The 16,210-nt window shown below is 36.9% G+C and overlaps 1 pseudogene; it reads right to left on the bottom strand.

The window, feature by feature from the left end:
• Positions 1–208: 208 nt before the first annotated feature.
• Positions 209–4,158, bottom strand: LOC120119307 (annotated as a pseudogene).
• Positions 4,159–16,210: the final 12,052 nt, after the last annotated feature.

Here is a 16,210-nt window from a genome sequence, read left to right as displayed (position 1 = left end):
TTTCTTTTACAAATTTAAATATCATCCGATTTCAAGCTTACGAAATACGTAGACAAGGTGAAACAGTAATTTTGAACTGTCCAATCAAATATTCATCGTCTCTGTATAGTGAAAAAAATTTGAGCTTAATTGATCCCCCAAGAAAAGAAGAAAGAATTAAGCTTAGCTCAAGAAGTTGTGTGAAGCATAATAAAATAAAGCTCCACGACTAGGATTCAGAAGAGCATTTCACTTGGACAGCCAAAGCCTTCTTCCTTTCGGGACACGCATCATTTTTCTTGAATTCCTCATTGTGCAATGGGATCTTGCATCTTGGTTTTCGCAAGCAAAACTGTTCAAAAAGAACCCCACAGAAACATTCCCAGTGTGACCAACATAAACAGAGAAATCCTGTACAGCAGATGTGGTATACATATTACCTTTTCAGCAACTTGCTTCGACACCGGAGACGTGCAATTTCCGAGGATGTAGTTCCCACAAGAACCGAAAGGATCACCGAAGCTGGCGAATTCGACGTTGACGATAAGTTTCTGGTTGGGACATGTAAGTTCAACCCTTGGATTCAAATCAATCTGAAAGGCTCGAAGTTGGCCTGCTTTGGTCTCGAATAACCTCACAGACGGTAGATGATATTCGGTTATAAAACTGCAGATTGTATCTCTATGGGCAAGAAGTATCTCGACGTCTTAAGGATCACCCTTCTCTTCTTCCAGTATAACAATGAGATTCTTTTCTGGTTGAAGGTATGATCTTGGAATTAGGTACCTGATCAATTAGGTTTTTGCAGAAATGAGTTACAAATCTTTTCAGATTTTGATCAAACATTTGTTTTCAGTTGTTGCATACCCGGATTGAGTCGGCTGCTTAAGAGGGGAGACGTAAGACATCCAAAATCTCCCAATGTTTTGGCCATTGATCCAAACCATGCCTTTGGACATACCAGTCATCTCTACAGCAAGTTGATTGTCCCCTTCTGGTGCATCGAAATATCCCTATTCAAAACTAAGTTTCAGTTTTTCTGGGCACAACATACTGTGTGTTTTCAAGACGTAAAGAGTTCCCCTGGAATTACCCTGAACCATGTTAGGCCTTCCGATACATCGGCCTTAGTCCATTGTACCTTCTCTGACCCTTTTTCTGTGTATATTTTCTTCTTTTCTCCATCAAGTCCAACCTGAAAATTGTTAGAGACTATCTGCAGTTTAACTTGGTTAGAAAGTTACCGTACCAAGTCTAAAAGTTGATTGACTGATACCTGATAGCTCCAACCATTTAATGTTATGTCAAGTGTTCCGGTGTTCAAACCTAGGATAGTGATGGAACGAGGTCCAGCGTATCGTCTATGCATGTTGGCTCCGCTATCCTTGATTAGTAAACGAGATTGATAATCAGTAGCTGTTGTAAATTTCAATCCATCCCCAAAAGTTTGTTTAAGTTGTTGCGAGCCTTACCGGAAGTCCTACTAAATACCCCAAGAGAGCAATATGGTTGGGCCCTTCCTTGAAATTTACAGGTATCTGGAAAACAAAGTCCTTCTCAACTTTGCTACCATGAGCAGTACCTAACATCGACACCGAGATTTGATACATGTTACATATTTCTCCACTCACACCTGAGTTTGAGTGACATGTAATTTAACCATGAAAGCTGCAGTTACCTATGTATTTGCCATTTATATAGGCATGGAGTCCATGGCCAAAACTTGCAACCCTAAAAATTGGGAAGACACCTTTCTTCATCGGTAAGTCACGTAGATTCATTTCGATTCTGCATCAAGAATTTCATTCCATCTCTGACAAATTAAGATGAAGTAAATTTTGTTTAGGTGTTTTTAAGTTTTTACGAACTTACGTAGTTGACTACCAGGCGTAGTCAGTTTGATCTTTTGTCAACTCAAAAAGCTCCCTTGGCTCCGGATTCACAGCTCCTCGTTCAGTAGGAAGGACTTCTTTGTACATCTCCCAGTCAAAGTTCTAGTTTGCATTTGTTGATCTCACAAAATTTCTTGAGTTATGCTGTGATGTGATCTATGCTTGTCAATCAAGATTAAGTTATTTACATTTACTAGGGTGAAAAAGGTGACAACTTGTGGTGTTACTAGAAGTGGATGTATCAGGAAATTAGTTCACCATTTTATTGTTGTAGACCTCGGTCTTGCAGTCGGGGAGGATGGTAATGGAGCGAGGCGGAAGGTCGTAATCCCGACCCCTGAAATTGAGAATTTGTGGCTTCTTGGTGTTATTGTTGGACAAGAAAGCTGCACAGATTCCAGTTCCGTGTTGCTCCCAGACATCAGCCTGCATTGCACAATAGCTTAACTCATTTTAATCCATATCGAATTATCGGTCTATAAAGATGATTACCTCATTGTCCGTACCCATCTTTTGGAAAACATGGGAACCGGAAAATAGAGCCCTCCTGCACAACCTTGGAGCCTGATGAACGTCCTTGAGGTGACCCCACTTCGGTTCCTTTATTAGACCTGCGATATTCACAACATGTAAAAGGTAGCTGTATAGAGGATCATATATAAGGATCATCCGTTAAGAATTATTCCTAGTCCTACCAAACTCATCCAGAGGGGCTTCATCATAGTAACGAGTTGTAAGAAACGAAGCGGCTGTTCTGGCGTAATTCGTGCCACCATGGTACTTGAAACAAAAAAAACACCAGTGAGCTATGCCTGAAACGAGTGCCATTTTGAAAGAACTGAACTCAGACATCATAGTCTAGTATCTTTCCAACCATTTAGTAGTTGACCATAGTTCCACTTTCGAGAAGATCCGAGCAACCGAATATGCCAAATCCTCCGCTGATCTTTGAGACGGTGGATCTCCGAATACTCTAAACCTGAATCGTTAAAATTCCACATCAAAAACAGGGCCACGGCATCAGCCTACGTAAAGGGAGAGTGAACATGGTCAATAATCAAATACTTATTGTGCAGTACAGTTCTCAGTCCACAGTGTAGGCTTGTTGGGACCATTCACCATTTGGACCCGTGAAAGTATCTCCACAGTGCCTTCCGTTGCACGTATTGATCTGAAAAACAATGAACGTAACAGTATTTTCGATACAAACTGATGTTCAGCATCTTTTGAGCAATCAAAAACAGTAACTTATGTCTATTAACTTACGATCGGATCCGGTGCATCAGTTTGCTTGCACATGATCCATGGGACTTTGACATCCAAGCTAAGGGCCATCTTTGCTGCCCACCGAATATAACTGTCTCCACGTTCTCTGTATGCTAATTGAATAGTTTTATATTCATTCTCAATCTGTGATAAGATAATAGGGCCTCCTTGTGGAGCAAACAACTTGGCTTGCTTCAGTTTGTCGACGATCATCATAACAAACCTTTTCATGTGGTACTGCAAAAGAGTAAACCATTAATCGAGTGAAACCCTATATACAATGTTCATCCTAGATTGGTTGGAGAAGAAGACAGATTACCTTGAACGGTTCGTTATCAGAACAAAACACAATGTTAGGGACTTCTCTTAACCAATATGGCAATCCTCTGAATGTTGAGAAAATGAAATTAAAGCTGATATAAGATTCAATGATTTAATAACAAATAGGAGTGTTTACCCATGGTTCCACTCAGCCTGGATGAAGGGGCCAACTCTAAGGACTGCATACATTTTATGTTGACGAACCAACTGCATGAACTTAACCAAGTCAAATCGTCCTTCAAAGTCGTACTGCCCCTGAACCGGCTCATGACCATTCCAGAAAGTATAAGTCTCGATCGTGTTCAGGCCTCCCTCTTTCGATTTCCGGAGGAGATCGGGCCAGACCTGAACCAAATCTGAACAACAACAACAAATTAATACTGACTGCATCAAATCAAATCAAATCAAAAGTAACAGATGCATACATCTGTTGTTCTGCGAGGGTAATGAAAGGAGCCTGAAAAGAGAAGAGCCCTTTTGCCATTAATCTTCAAAGACCTTCCATCATAGGTAACCTCCTTCGGCACGTTACTTCCGGCCATATCGTCAACCCCTTCGGCATTGCCACCGTCCGTGTTATGAGCGATGCCGGAAGTAACCAGCAAGGTCGACAAAAGGGTTAACAGAAGTATACGATTTGGTTCCACTACTTCCGCCATTTTACTTGTATATTTTCACAACTTCAATTTTCTTTCTTTCTTTTTTTCCAACTCAGAGAAACAGATGGAGGTAACTAAAAAAACAAGTGACAAATGAGAAAGGCATGGACGAATGTGAGGCTGCGGATTCGCGTTACTGTTAAGACATGTTATTGTTATTTTTAACCTTTGGATGTCCGAGTCTTGTTGAGCGAGCATCAAGCACGTTTCTTTTTCTGAACTTGGTTAACTTTAAACCAATTGAATTGTTCCATTCAAATGTCCTTTTTATAACATTAATCTCTAACATTATTCACGTGCTTTCTTCACCAATTGCCCTTTCTCTTTTTTTGTCTGAAAGTTGAAACCAAACCAAACCCCCTTCAATTCGGGGTCACCAAAACTAGACTCCAAGAAATCAATTTTTTTATTGACCAAGTTATAAATTTTTACTCGATTCATAATTTAATAAATTAAATTTGAGTCTAATTATAAAATAAAATTTGAATAATTCAAACTTTTAATAATTAGCGAATTGACTTTTTAAGTTTGGGTTGAGTCATTAACTTTGTGAGATATATGTATATGACATATAAAAAAGAGAAAATCGCCTCAGTGACCAAAAAAAAGTTATAATATACGATTTTAACCAACTTTTTTTGGATTTGCCAAAATGACCAACAAAATCGCAACGCGAAATAAAAATCGCAACACGAAATAAAAATCGCAACGCGATCCCCAGAATCGCAAATCAGTTTCCAAAATCGCAACGCGATTCTTGAAAATCGCAATGCGATAGTACAAATTCGCATTGCGATTTTCCAAAATCGCAACGCGAATATGAAAATCACAACGCGAACACATAAATCGCAACGCGTATCCGTAAATCGCAACGTGTATCCGTATATCGCAACGCGTATCCGTAAATCGCAACGATAATACATAAAATCGCAACGCGTATCCGTAAATCGCAACGCGATATTTAAAGCGCCATTATAATCGCTACGCGTATTTTATTTTCAAATTACAAAAACCAATATTAAGACAAAATCCCGTAATCGCAACTCATAACCTAAAACCTAAAATCACAACTCAGTCCCATCTCCATCTCTCACTCTACGGCGAAGAAATCCGTCCCCATCTCCGAAGATTTCCGTCCCCATCTCCGGCGAAATCTCTCACAACCATTCACGGTCAGAAATCCCTCACAATATTCAGAAATGGAAAATCAACCTCCGAGGGTTAGTTTTTTTAATTATTTTTATTTTGAAATGTTTGCATTATTGTAGGTTTTTCATATTGAAACTGATGATAAGTTTACTGGTCATTTCAATAATAGATTAACCATTTCACTTAGATTTCATTTCGCGTTACGATTCTGTCGTTGCGATTTTCATTTCGCGTTGCTATTCTCTCGTTGCGATTTTCAAGTTAGTATTTGTCTTTGTCTTTGTTCTGTCTTTTGGTTGAAGTAATGCAATCCATTCAAGTTTCAATTTGCAGAAGAGTCGCAACGAGATAAATGAAAATCGCAACGAGAGAATGACTGTCGCAACGAGAGAAATGAAAATCGCAACGAGAGAATCGCAACGCGAAATGAAAATCGCAACTAGAGAATTGCAACGCGAAACCAAAATCGCATTGCGATTTTCATTTCGCGTTGCGATTCTCTCGTTGCGATTTTCATTTCGCGTGCGATTCTCTAGTTGCGGTTTTCATTTCGCGTTGCGATTCTCGTTGCGATTTTCATTTCAACCAAAAGACAAAACAGTGTTGCAAATTTTAGTTTCAAGAATAAACTACTACTTTTTATGTTTATTGTTTTTGGTATATCTTCACAGTGTAGTTTTTGGTATATCTAACTTGGTATGTTTATTGTTTTTGTAGAAATTTTTTCGGCTCAATTGACCTTGAGAAATAAAGTCAGCCTGGCCACTACAATTGCTTCGAAGCTTTCACCTGCTCAAAGACAATTGTTTGAGGAAACCTGCTTCGGGCCATGGCTGAGAGTACAGCATCCGGGTGGAGATGCTAATTTGACCCATTTGTGGCTTCAGACCATGACATCAAATCTACCGACAGTATACAACGTGGTGAGGAAGAGATATGGTTTCATTTTCCACCAGCGTATACTTGTTTTGGGCGGAAGGAGTTCTGCTTAATCACTGGTCTACGATTCGGACACGATGATGTAGGCCGGTACACTCGTCATATCGCCGCCCATCATGGTTATCCCGGGTTTTTCCAGATGAGTCAATGGAGAAGCCGAACCTACATGTCGACGACCTGAAGAAATTGTTTAATAAGAAAGCTGGTTTCACTCGGATGGATGACGTCGATGTTGTCCGAGTATGCCTTCTACTACTGTGTATGCCGGCTTTTAGGCAGAGAGGCCAGACAACCTATTCATCGGGAGCTAATAATATTGGTAGAGGACCTGAATGCATGGAATCTGTTTCCGTGGGGTTCGTATATATGGAAAGCTACCTGGACTAAGTTGTCGTCTGCCTTTGATGACCGCAAAAGTTTGCGGGGCGATGGGTCCAAATACACTTTGTTAGGCTTTGTTTGGGCCTTTAAGGTAAGAATTTCTATATAATGTTTCTAAAATTATAATTAATTATTTAACAATTACTAATTTTGTATTATATTGTTTGTAGATTTGGATATTCGAGGCTTTCCCCAGCATGCGTACATATGCAATAAAAACGTCAAATGATATTCCAGGGCTATTTCCTGGAAGAGGAAAACTCTGTTGGATTGGGAAGACTTAATACCATATGCGACAATAAATAATGTAAGTTAACACAAATACTTTCATATAATATATAAACAAGTTATTAATAGTAGACGTTTAACTTTGTTTGAGTTTTTATATTTTAGGAGGCCAACATTCCATTACAAAGACTGACACCCACGGAGGAAGAGCTTGCCACTGATTGGTGGCAAGCTAGTCAGAGTTTTTTTGATGGCACGGATGATGAGCAGCATCCACTTCCTCCAATTCGAGAGCCATCACCTCACCTAGAGCCATCACCCGATCGACCGACTATACACCTCTAGAACGAGAGCCATCACCTATCCCGTCACATCATCGAGCCTCTTCTCCACCATCACCTCATGATAGGCGACCGACAAAGATGCCACGACTCCTATCTCCCTGTTCTCCACCTCCACCTCAACGGGATGAGTCAAGGGAGTTACGTGATGAGGTCAATGCCTTGCGTGAGGAGATCGGTACTCTACGCGATAACGATGGTGCATGGCGTGTGGAGGTGTCAACTTTACGTGGTGAGGTTGCCGCTTACGTGAGATGATAGTATCGTTGCAGAATGAGGTTCATACTCTACGCAACGAGGTAAGTTTAAGATTTTCCATATTTAACTTAATGATAAATTTACTCGTAATTTCACTTAGATTAGCCATTTCACTTAGATTGCTTAGTAAATTTATTCGGTTGCTGCCAATTCTGCTAAACTGTGTATTCTTTAACACTGTGAAATAGTATTTGTCTTTGTTTGTCTTTTGGTTGAAAGTAAATTTGTTCGGTTGCTGCCAATTATGCTAAACTGTGTATTCTTTAACACTGTGAAATAGTATTTGTCTTTGTTTTGTCTTTTGGTTGAAAGTAAATTTGTTCGGTTGCTGCCAATTCTGCTAAACTGTGTATTCTTTAACACTGTGAAATAGTATTTGTCTTGTTTTGTCTTTTGGTTGAAAGTAAATTTGTTCGGTTGCTGCCAATTCTGCTAAACTGTGTATTCTTTAACACTGTGAAATAGTATTTGTCTTTGTTTTGTCTTTTGGTTGAAAGTAAATTTGTTCGGTTGCTGCCAATTCTGCTAAACTGTGTATTCTTTAACACTGTGAAATAGTATTTGTCTTTGTTTTGTCTTTTGGTTGAAAGTGAATTTGTTCGGTTGCTGCCAATTCTGCTAAACTGTGTATTCTTTAACACTGTGAAATAGTATTTGTCTTTGTTTTGTCTTTTGGTTGAAGTAATGCAATCCATTCAAGTTTCAATTTGCAGAAGAAGAAATAGTTTACTTTCGCAACACGAAACTTAAAATCGCAACGCGAAACCAAAATCGCAACGCGAAATGAAAATCGCAACGACAGAATCGCAACGCGAAACCAAAATCGCAACGACAAGATCGCAACGCGAAACCAAAATCGCATTGCGATTTTCATTTCGCGTTGCGATTCTTTCGTTGCGATTTTCATTTCGCATTGCGATTCTGTCGTTGCGATTTTCATTCGCGTTGCGATTTTGGTTTCGCGTTGCGATTTTAAGTTTCGTGTTGCGAAAGTAAACTATTTCTTCTTCTGCAAATTGAAACTGAATGGATTGCATTACTTCAACCAATAGACAAAACAAAGACAAATACTAACTTCAGGGTATTAGTTTGAAACATATTTTTCTTTGTTATCTGATGCATTTTGTGAACTATGATAGAATAATGACTTGGGTGAATACAATGCAAGTTTGAAACATATTGTCTTTGTTTCACTGTTTAAATATCATGTCTGTTTATTTACTGATTTTGTATTTAATTATTTAGCGGCCCGATAGAGTGGATGCTTTACGTTGGGTTATGCTTGCACGACGGAGTTCACGCATCAGACAGCGTGCACGTGCTATTAAGTCTCCGTACACCCCAATAGTGCGAAGACACCGCAAGAAGAAGCCCGACTCGCCTGTCATCCCTCAAGAGTCCACTCCTATCGTTGAAGAGGCCCCCCTATCATTCCTCGAGAGTCCCCTCCCACCGTTCAAGAGGCCACTGTCATCATTGAAGAGGTCCCTCCCACCATTCAAGAGCCCGATTCACATGGCGTCATATGTAGGCTTCTTGAGAAACCCTCTGACGTGCCGGACATGATGGATTCAAGTTGGCTCTCGTATGAGTTACCGGCCGTACCATACCGGTATCTGAAGAGGAGAGGGATCAACTACGGACACAATTCTGGATAACACCCTTTGGGCTAAGACCGCTGTTGATTTTTATCTACATGAGCAGAGCCAGGGGTGTTTCACTGACATATGCAAGCTCACCGATGATATCTATTTGTTGCTTGATCGGTCTTGTGGGGCGTATTATTAGGGGCGAAGACAATGGCTATTTCGATGGGGGGGTAAGTCTTATATTTTTCTTATATTTCAATTTGATTAATTTTTTTTTTTAAATTTATGTAAGTCACTAATATATGTCTTTTTTTGTAAAACAGCATATCGATGCGTGGGTGACACGTCTTTTAATAATAAGAAAACTTAAGAAAAATAAAAATATACGATATACAATTATGCCGACGTCTTTTCACGCCGTTCACTTGAAGAATGCACGAGATGAATCATTTGATTTGGGCAATGGACAAGCTAAACTTTATCCTGCATGGTGGGAGGTCGATAAGGTAGTATTATTTTAGATTGAGTTTAAAGGTTTTATGAAATAAGTGCGCAAATAAATGAATTATTACTTATGATTGCAGGTGTTTATCCCTGTTTTGGAACGTAAACATTGGATTCTCTTCGAGCTTCAGCTCCCATCCCTTAAGACAATAGTGTATGACAGCATGATAAATTACATATCATTGGCTGATTTAAGAGATGTTATTAAGGGATGGAGCTCTCATTTGGCTAAATTCTTGGATGCGATCAATTATTGGACTCGTTCTGGAAACAAGAAGCCAAAGAAGCTCAATATTACAGTATTAGAGACGAGACCGCGCCACAACAAACGAGCGGAGCCAGAGGAGATTGTGGTCCTCTCGTATGCTTGGCGTTGGAGCGTTTGACGACGGGAAGCATCAAGTATCTACCTCCCACCGATAGAGATAGAGCTGCAGTAGGCTTGTGGTTTCGGCATTATATGGCTAAATCGATATATACGAGACGCTGCCTACCTGCATCCGCGTTATAAAAATGTCCATAAACAATTGGTAAGTTTATATACTTTTGGTTTGAAAATGTTTGGTTAAGTACCTAGAATTCAATAATTTGCTGTTTGTAGGTTTTAGATGTGTAGAAAGTGTTGTTTGAGCAAATGTTTGGTTTCTGCAGGTTAATCTCAGAAGTGAACTGCGTGAAAATGATGTATGGCTGCAAAAGTTGATTCAATAGTTTAATTGATTGTTTTTTGATTGTTTAATTGATTTGTAAAAGTTGATTCAATAGTAGATGATCGGAAATAAGAATTATTGCTTATTTTTGATTGTTTAATTGATTTGTAAAAGATGATTTGTAAAAGTTGATTTGTGTAATTGATGCGAATATAATTCTTATTTGTGCTTGTTTAATTGATTGAAATGTAATGGTTGATTTTGTTGATTTCAATCTGCATTATGTTGAAGGCAAAATTGACTATCGCAATGCGAAATGAAAATCGCAATGCGAAATGAAAATCGCAACGAGAGAATCGCAATGCGAAATGAAAATCGCAATGCGGAAATGAAAATCGCAACGGGAGAATCGCAATGCGATTTTAATTTCGCATTGCGATTCTCTCGTTGCGATTTTCATTCGCATTGCGATTTTCATTTCGCATTGCGATTCTCTCGTTGCGATTTTCATTTCGCATTGCGATTTTCATTTCGCATTGCGATTTCATTTCCGCATTGCGATTTTCATGTTGGGATTTTCATTTCGCATTGCGATTCTCTCGTTGCGATTGTAATTTCCGTGTTGCGATAGTCAAATGCATGCCTAATAGTGATAACAACTGAATAACAAGAGTTGGTTAAGTCAAAATGGTTGGCCTGAGTCATTAATTCAACTGAAAATGTTAAAAGTTCACACATAAAATCCACATAATACAACGTTTGCATTTAAAAATCACCTAAGTTAACAGTCCCAAAAGGTGAAGCCAATTGTGATTTTGATGAGGATCCATATTTTGGTAGAGGAAAAGATGATTTGATGGCACTGGTGATCACATGTCAACCTTGTATGACCACTTTCCTTGCACCGACTACATGTCGATCTCTTCTTCTCTTCACCTTAGACGGTATACGATCGTGACTTTTTGGTCGGCCAGGTAGCCTTCTGTCCATGGCTGGTGGCAAAACTGTTTGTAAGTCATCTGGTATGTCCCACTCAGAAGGATGTGGAATAGGGTAGACAATCTCGGCATAAGTCTGTCGATAAACTTCTGTAGTGTAGCAATCCATAGCGTATGCGCTTGAATCATCTTGGTTTAAATGAAGAGCAACTTTTATAACATGGCCACACGGATAACCAGATGTTTGCCATTTCATACAACTACACGTCTTTGCATTTAGATCGACTAGCCCATTTAAGTTATTATCCAGTACTTGAAACAAAGTGTTTGAACATGGTTCAACTCTCCATGACGTTGACTTCACACACGTTTCGTTATCTTTTTTTCAGTCCATGGTGTAACACGATGTTCCAATGTTCCTGTAAATTTAAATAAACAATACTTAGTAAATATATAAATATGATAAGTACGAATTCAAAGAAATAATACCTGCATGGTTTCTTTTCTTGTAGTACCACTGTTGAATAGATGCTCGAAAAAACTCCATTACATAGTAATGGGTAATTTCCGGGAATGACGACTTAGAGCGTTGATTGATTCTGCACTATTAGACGTCATGAAACCATATCTTGCTCCAAGTTGATGTACTCTTGACCATCTTTCAAACCCGACATCTTCTAGTGTTTGAGCACACTGAGGCAAAACACGTCTTAACAATTTATATGCTTATTGAAATCCACTTCCCGATAAGCTTTTACAGCCTTCCAGTATGTCCATTTGTGCTTTTTATACCAGCAGACCTTGATTTAGATTTCTATACAAATGAACACCACAAAGTCCATGAAAAGCATCTGGGAAACACCTTCTAACAGCGTTGTCAATTGAGTTTGCCCTATCGGATATGATTGTCAGATTGCTAATAGGACCTATGCAATCCCTAAGATGCCCCATAAACCATGTCCATGAATCAGAGGTTTCAGATTTGCCAACCCCGTAAGCTATTGGCAATATCCCATGTTAGCATCCATGGCTACTGCTAATAAGTTTACTCCAAGGTATCGACCTTTCAAATGTGCTCCGTCAACTATAATAACTGGGCGCATGCAAGTAATAAACGAATGAATCTACAAAAAATATACACAAGAAATATAATCATTTAAATGTGAAATGCATGTAACTAACAAAAATGAGTCAACAAATTATATTGATTTACTAACCGTAGCACCAATGGCGATAAACAGCAACTCAAAGCGTCAATCTCTATCTGTTTTGATATGAGTTACCGACCCAGGATTTTCAGCTTTAAATTGTGACAATAAGCCGGCAGTTGGGCAAACGATGCTTCTGGCGACCCCCTCAACAATTCCAAGGCATAACATTTGGCTCTCCAAGCTTGAGAATATGATATACTAATCTTGAACCGAGCATTCATGTCAGTCATAATTTCATGTCCCGATATACCCTGCCATTCAAAAACATTAACTCAGCCAGAAAACCACCCAACACCTTTTTGTTTGCCTGTCTATGGTGAGGAAAAACTTGGGTTCTTGAACATGTATGTTTATCAATAAAAGTCCTAACTTGAAACATTTCGCAATCTTTTATTCTCTTTGCAATCATTCGCCACATACAGTTTTTGTCAATCATACACCTTGTTTCGAAACGATCTTTGCTTGATTTGTTAACTTTTAGTTGATAGCCATCTTCCACACATTTCGTATACAAAGCTATCTTCAAGTCTTCCTTTGTATCAAAACAATCATCTTTCTTGATACGAATAACTTTTGTGTAACAATCAACTGCTTTCTTTACCAACTCTTCTTCCGGTATCTGAAGTAATTCTGGCATATTCCAGTTATACGCCCGTGGCATTTTCTTTTCTTCGGGGATTTTTCTTCTTCTTTTTCTTCTTCAGGATTATATGAATTACAGAATGGATGTTCAACATGTTCATTCACAGTCGTAACTTCCTCCTCATTATCATCAACAATACATTCTTCGGCAACGGCTGTTTCATCATCAAAATTCGGGTATTGACCAATATCAAAATCATTACACGCAGGGTCTGTTTCTTCTTCTGAAACATCATCAAAATCCTGTATTGACCAATATCAAAGTCCGGATATTGACCAAGACCAAATTTCGAATACTGACTAGTACTCACAATTTTTTCTGTTGGCTCATCATCGTCTAACTGGTCAATACGAAAACCGGAATTTGGTGCTGAAAGTTGATTGAGATTTGGATTAGAGAAAGGTTGTGGGTTTTGAGAAAAACTTAGTTGATTACTACCCGCTACTGACCCAACAATACTACTTCTAGGTTCAACAACATACAATGTAACATCATCTTGTGAAACACTAATGTAAGCAATGAATCGTTCAACATCTTCATTGTCGGTTAACAAATAAACTTTACCATTTCTCTGATAAGATAGCCTAAATCCACTTAGGGGCTCTAAATTCAATTTATTTGAAACAGTAGCATTATAGTTTCATAAGTTAACTTTTGTAAAGACAATTTTAGTTGAAGATTCATGGGTAAAGGCATATATTGTAAAACACCATGAACATTATCCCATGACCTCCAAAACACAAATCTACCCATGATCAACATTAGATGATTTCATGGTTGTAAATAATTTACTAAACAGACGAGCTGCGAAACTAAAACCTGTTGCCGGATTGGGAAGGATGTCGTTGGATATAGGAACGGTCGCCGGAGAGAGTGATAGATGGAGATGGAATGAGTTGCGATTTAGGGATTTAGTTTATGATTTCAGTGTTATATACCCAAAATTTCAGTGTTGTGATTTACAGATTCTCGTTGCGATTACGGATTATCGTTGCGATTACAGATTCTCGTTGCGATTTACGGATTATCGTTGCGATTTACGGATTCTCGTTGCGATTTACGGATTATCGTTGCGATTTAGGATACGCGTTGCGATATACGGATACGCATGCGATTTACGGATACGCGTTGCGATAGGATACACGTTGCGATTTACGGATACGCGTTGCGATTTATGTGTTCGCGTTGCGATTTTCATATTCGCGTTGCGATTTTGGAAAATCGCAATGCGAATTTGTACTATCGCATTGCGATTTTCAAGATCGCGTTGCGATTTTGGAAACGATTTGTGATTCTGGGGATCGCGTTGCGATTTTTATTTCGCGTTGCGATTTTGTCATTTGGCAAATCCAAAAAAGTTGGTTAAAATCGTATATTATAACTTTTTTTTGGTCACTGAGGCGATTTTCTCTATAAAAAATATGAAGAAATATATATTTATATCATATATAATTATAGAAAATATTTTAAATTAAACTTAAATAATATTATAAACGTAAAATTAAATAGAAACGAACACTCGAAAAGAAATTTAAATAAAATTTAAGTAATAAAATAGAATGGTAAACTCAAATAATTCAATTTTTTACTCGACTCGACCGAATATTTATCCCTAATTAGGGGTATTTAATGGGTTGAGCAGCTCGAACTCGATTCGATCAAAATTCAGTAAAAACTCGACTCGGGTTGACTCGATTCAAACTCAAGCTTGGCTCAAGATTTTAACGTGTCAAGTTGAACAAAGTCCAACTCGACTCGATAAGTTAGCAAGAAACTCGTTAATTTTTTTATACAATTTTTGAGTAGTTATCTTAAAAAAATTATTTCATTCAAAAAGTTACTAATTCAATAATAGATAATATAAAAAAAATAAATTACTAATCTATTAATTTCTAATAACAACAAATATTAAACTATTAATTAATATTTTAGTACACCCAAATCAAATCATATTATGATTTTAATGTATTGTTTTGTATTGGAGTTTTTTGAAATTGCTTCATACATTCTTTTTGATAAATTTTGGGTTAAATTTTCATTTATGTTTATATTAAACTCTATATCGTATTATTTACCTATAGTTAAAAAATAAGTTAAAGATTCGGTGAGTTTAACTAGCAACTATCCGAACAACATTTTATTAAGAAGCACGAGTCGAACAATAAATTTTTTTAACGAGCATAAGTCAAACAATACCCAACTTACGATCGACTCGTTCGATAAGCACCCTACCCTATCTTAAACTATAAAAAATCCTTAAACTATAGGTTTTTTACTTTAAGTCCTTAAATTATTTTTAATCAAAATAATATTTAAACTATTATATATAACCACTTTAAATACATGAACTATATATGGTCAAATAATATGTAAACTATACTTCTTTTTTTCTTTTAAATTCTAAATTTTTTTAGTCAAAATGAATATCTAATTTTATGTGAAATATCATATTTCATTAGCCCAAAAAATATATAACTATAATAATAATTAAAGACATAAAAGCAAAAAGAAATAGTTAAAAATTTTTTTTACTTTTGTGTATATATATATATATATATATATATAATATAATATATATAATATATATATATGATTTACTTATCCTAGTAAATTAATAAGTTTTAATTTTATAACTATTAAATTAATAAATAATAAATGACTTATATTTAATTCAAATTAGGATAAAGTATTTAGTACTTAAACTATTGGTTTTATTCTATTTTAGTACCTAAACTTCATTTTTTCAAAATCATTCCTAACTTTTAGTTTCTTTTCATTTTAGTATCCGGTCCTTAAAAACCTAATACGTTAGTACTTAAACTATCAATTTTGATCCTTTTAGTACCTAAACTTACAATCTTTTTAAAATTTACGTTAAATTTGAATGAGGTACCAAAAATAAATAAGTTTTTTACAACAGTATCAAAATGAACAAAAATAAAATTTTAGGTATGATTTTGAAAAATTGAAAGTTAAGTACTAAAATGAATAAAAACTAATAGTTATGTATGACGTGTAATTACCCCAAGTTTATAACCCATATAGGGTAGTTTATAAACTTTTTTTCTTTTTAGGATTAGGGTTTATGAAGTTAAGATTCAAGTTTTTAAGATAAGAGTTTAGGATTTACAAGTTAAGATCTAGTTCTAAGGTTATGATTTAGAATTTAGGGTTAGATAGGGATTTTAGAGTTTGAGATTTTAGAATTGAGAATTAAAATTTTAGAAAAAATATGAGTCATTGGAATTACTTTCGTGGAACC

This window comes from Hibiscus syriacus, unplaced genomic scaffold, assembly GCF_006381635.1.
Source record: "Hibiscus syriacus cultivar Baekdansim isolate YM2019G1 unplaced genomic scaffold, ASM638163v2 tig00110332_pilon, whole genome shotgun sequence".
NCBI classification, from domain to species: domain Eukaryota; kingdom Viridiplantae; phylum Streptophyta; class Magnoliopsida; order Malvales; family Malvaceae; genus Hibiscus; species Hibiscus syriacus.
The sequence above is the reverse complement of the archived record's forward strand: the minus strand, read 5'-3'. Positions and strand labels throughout refer to the sequence as shown.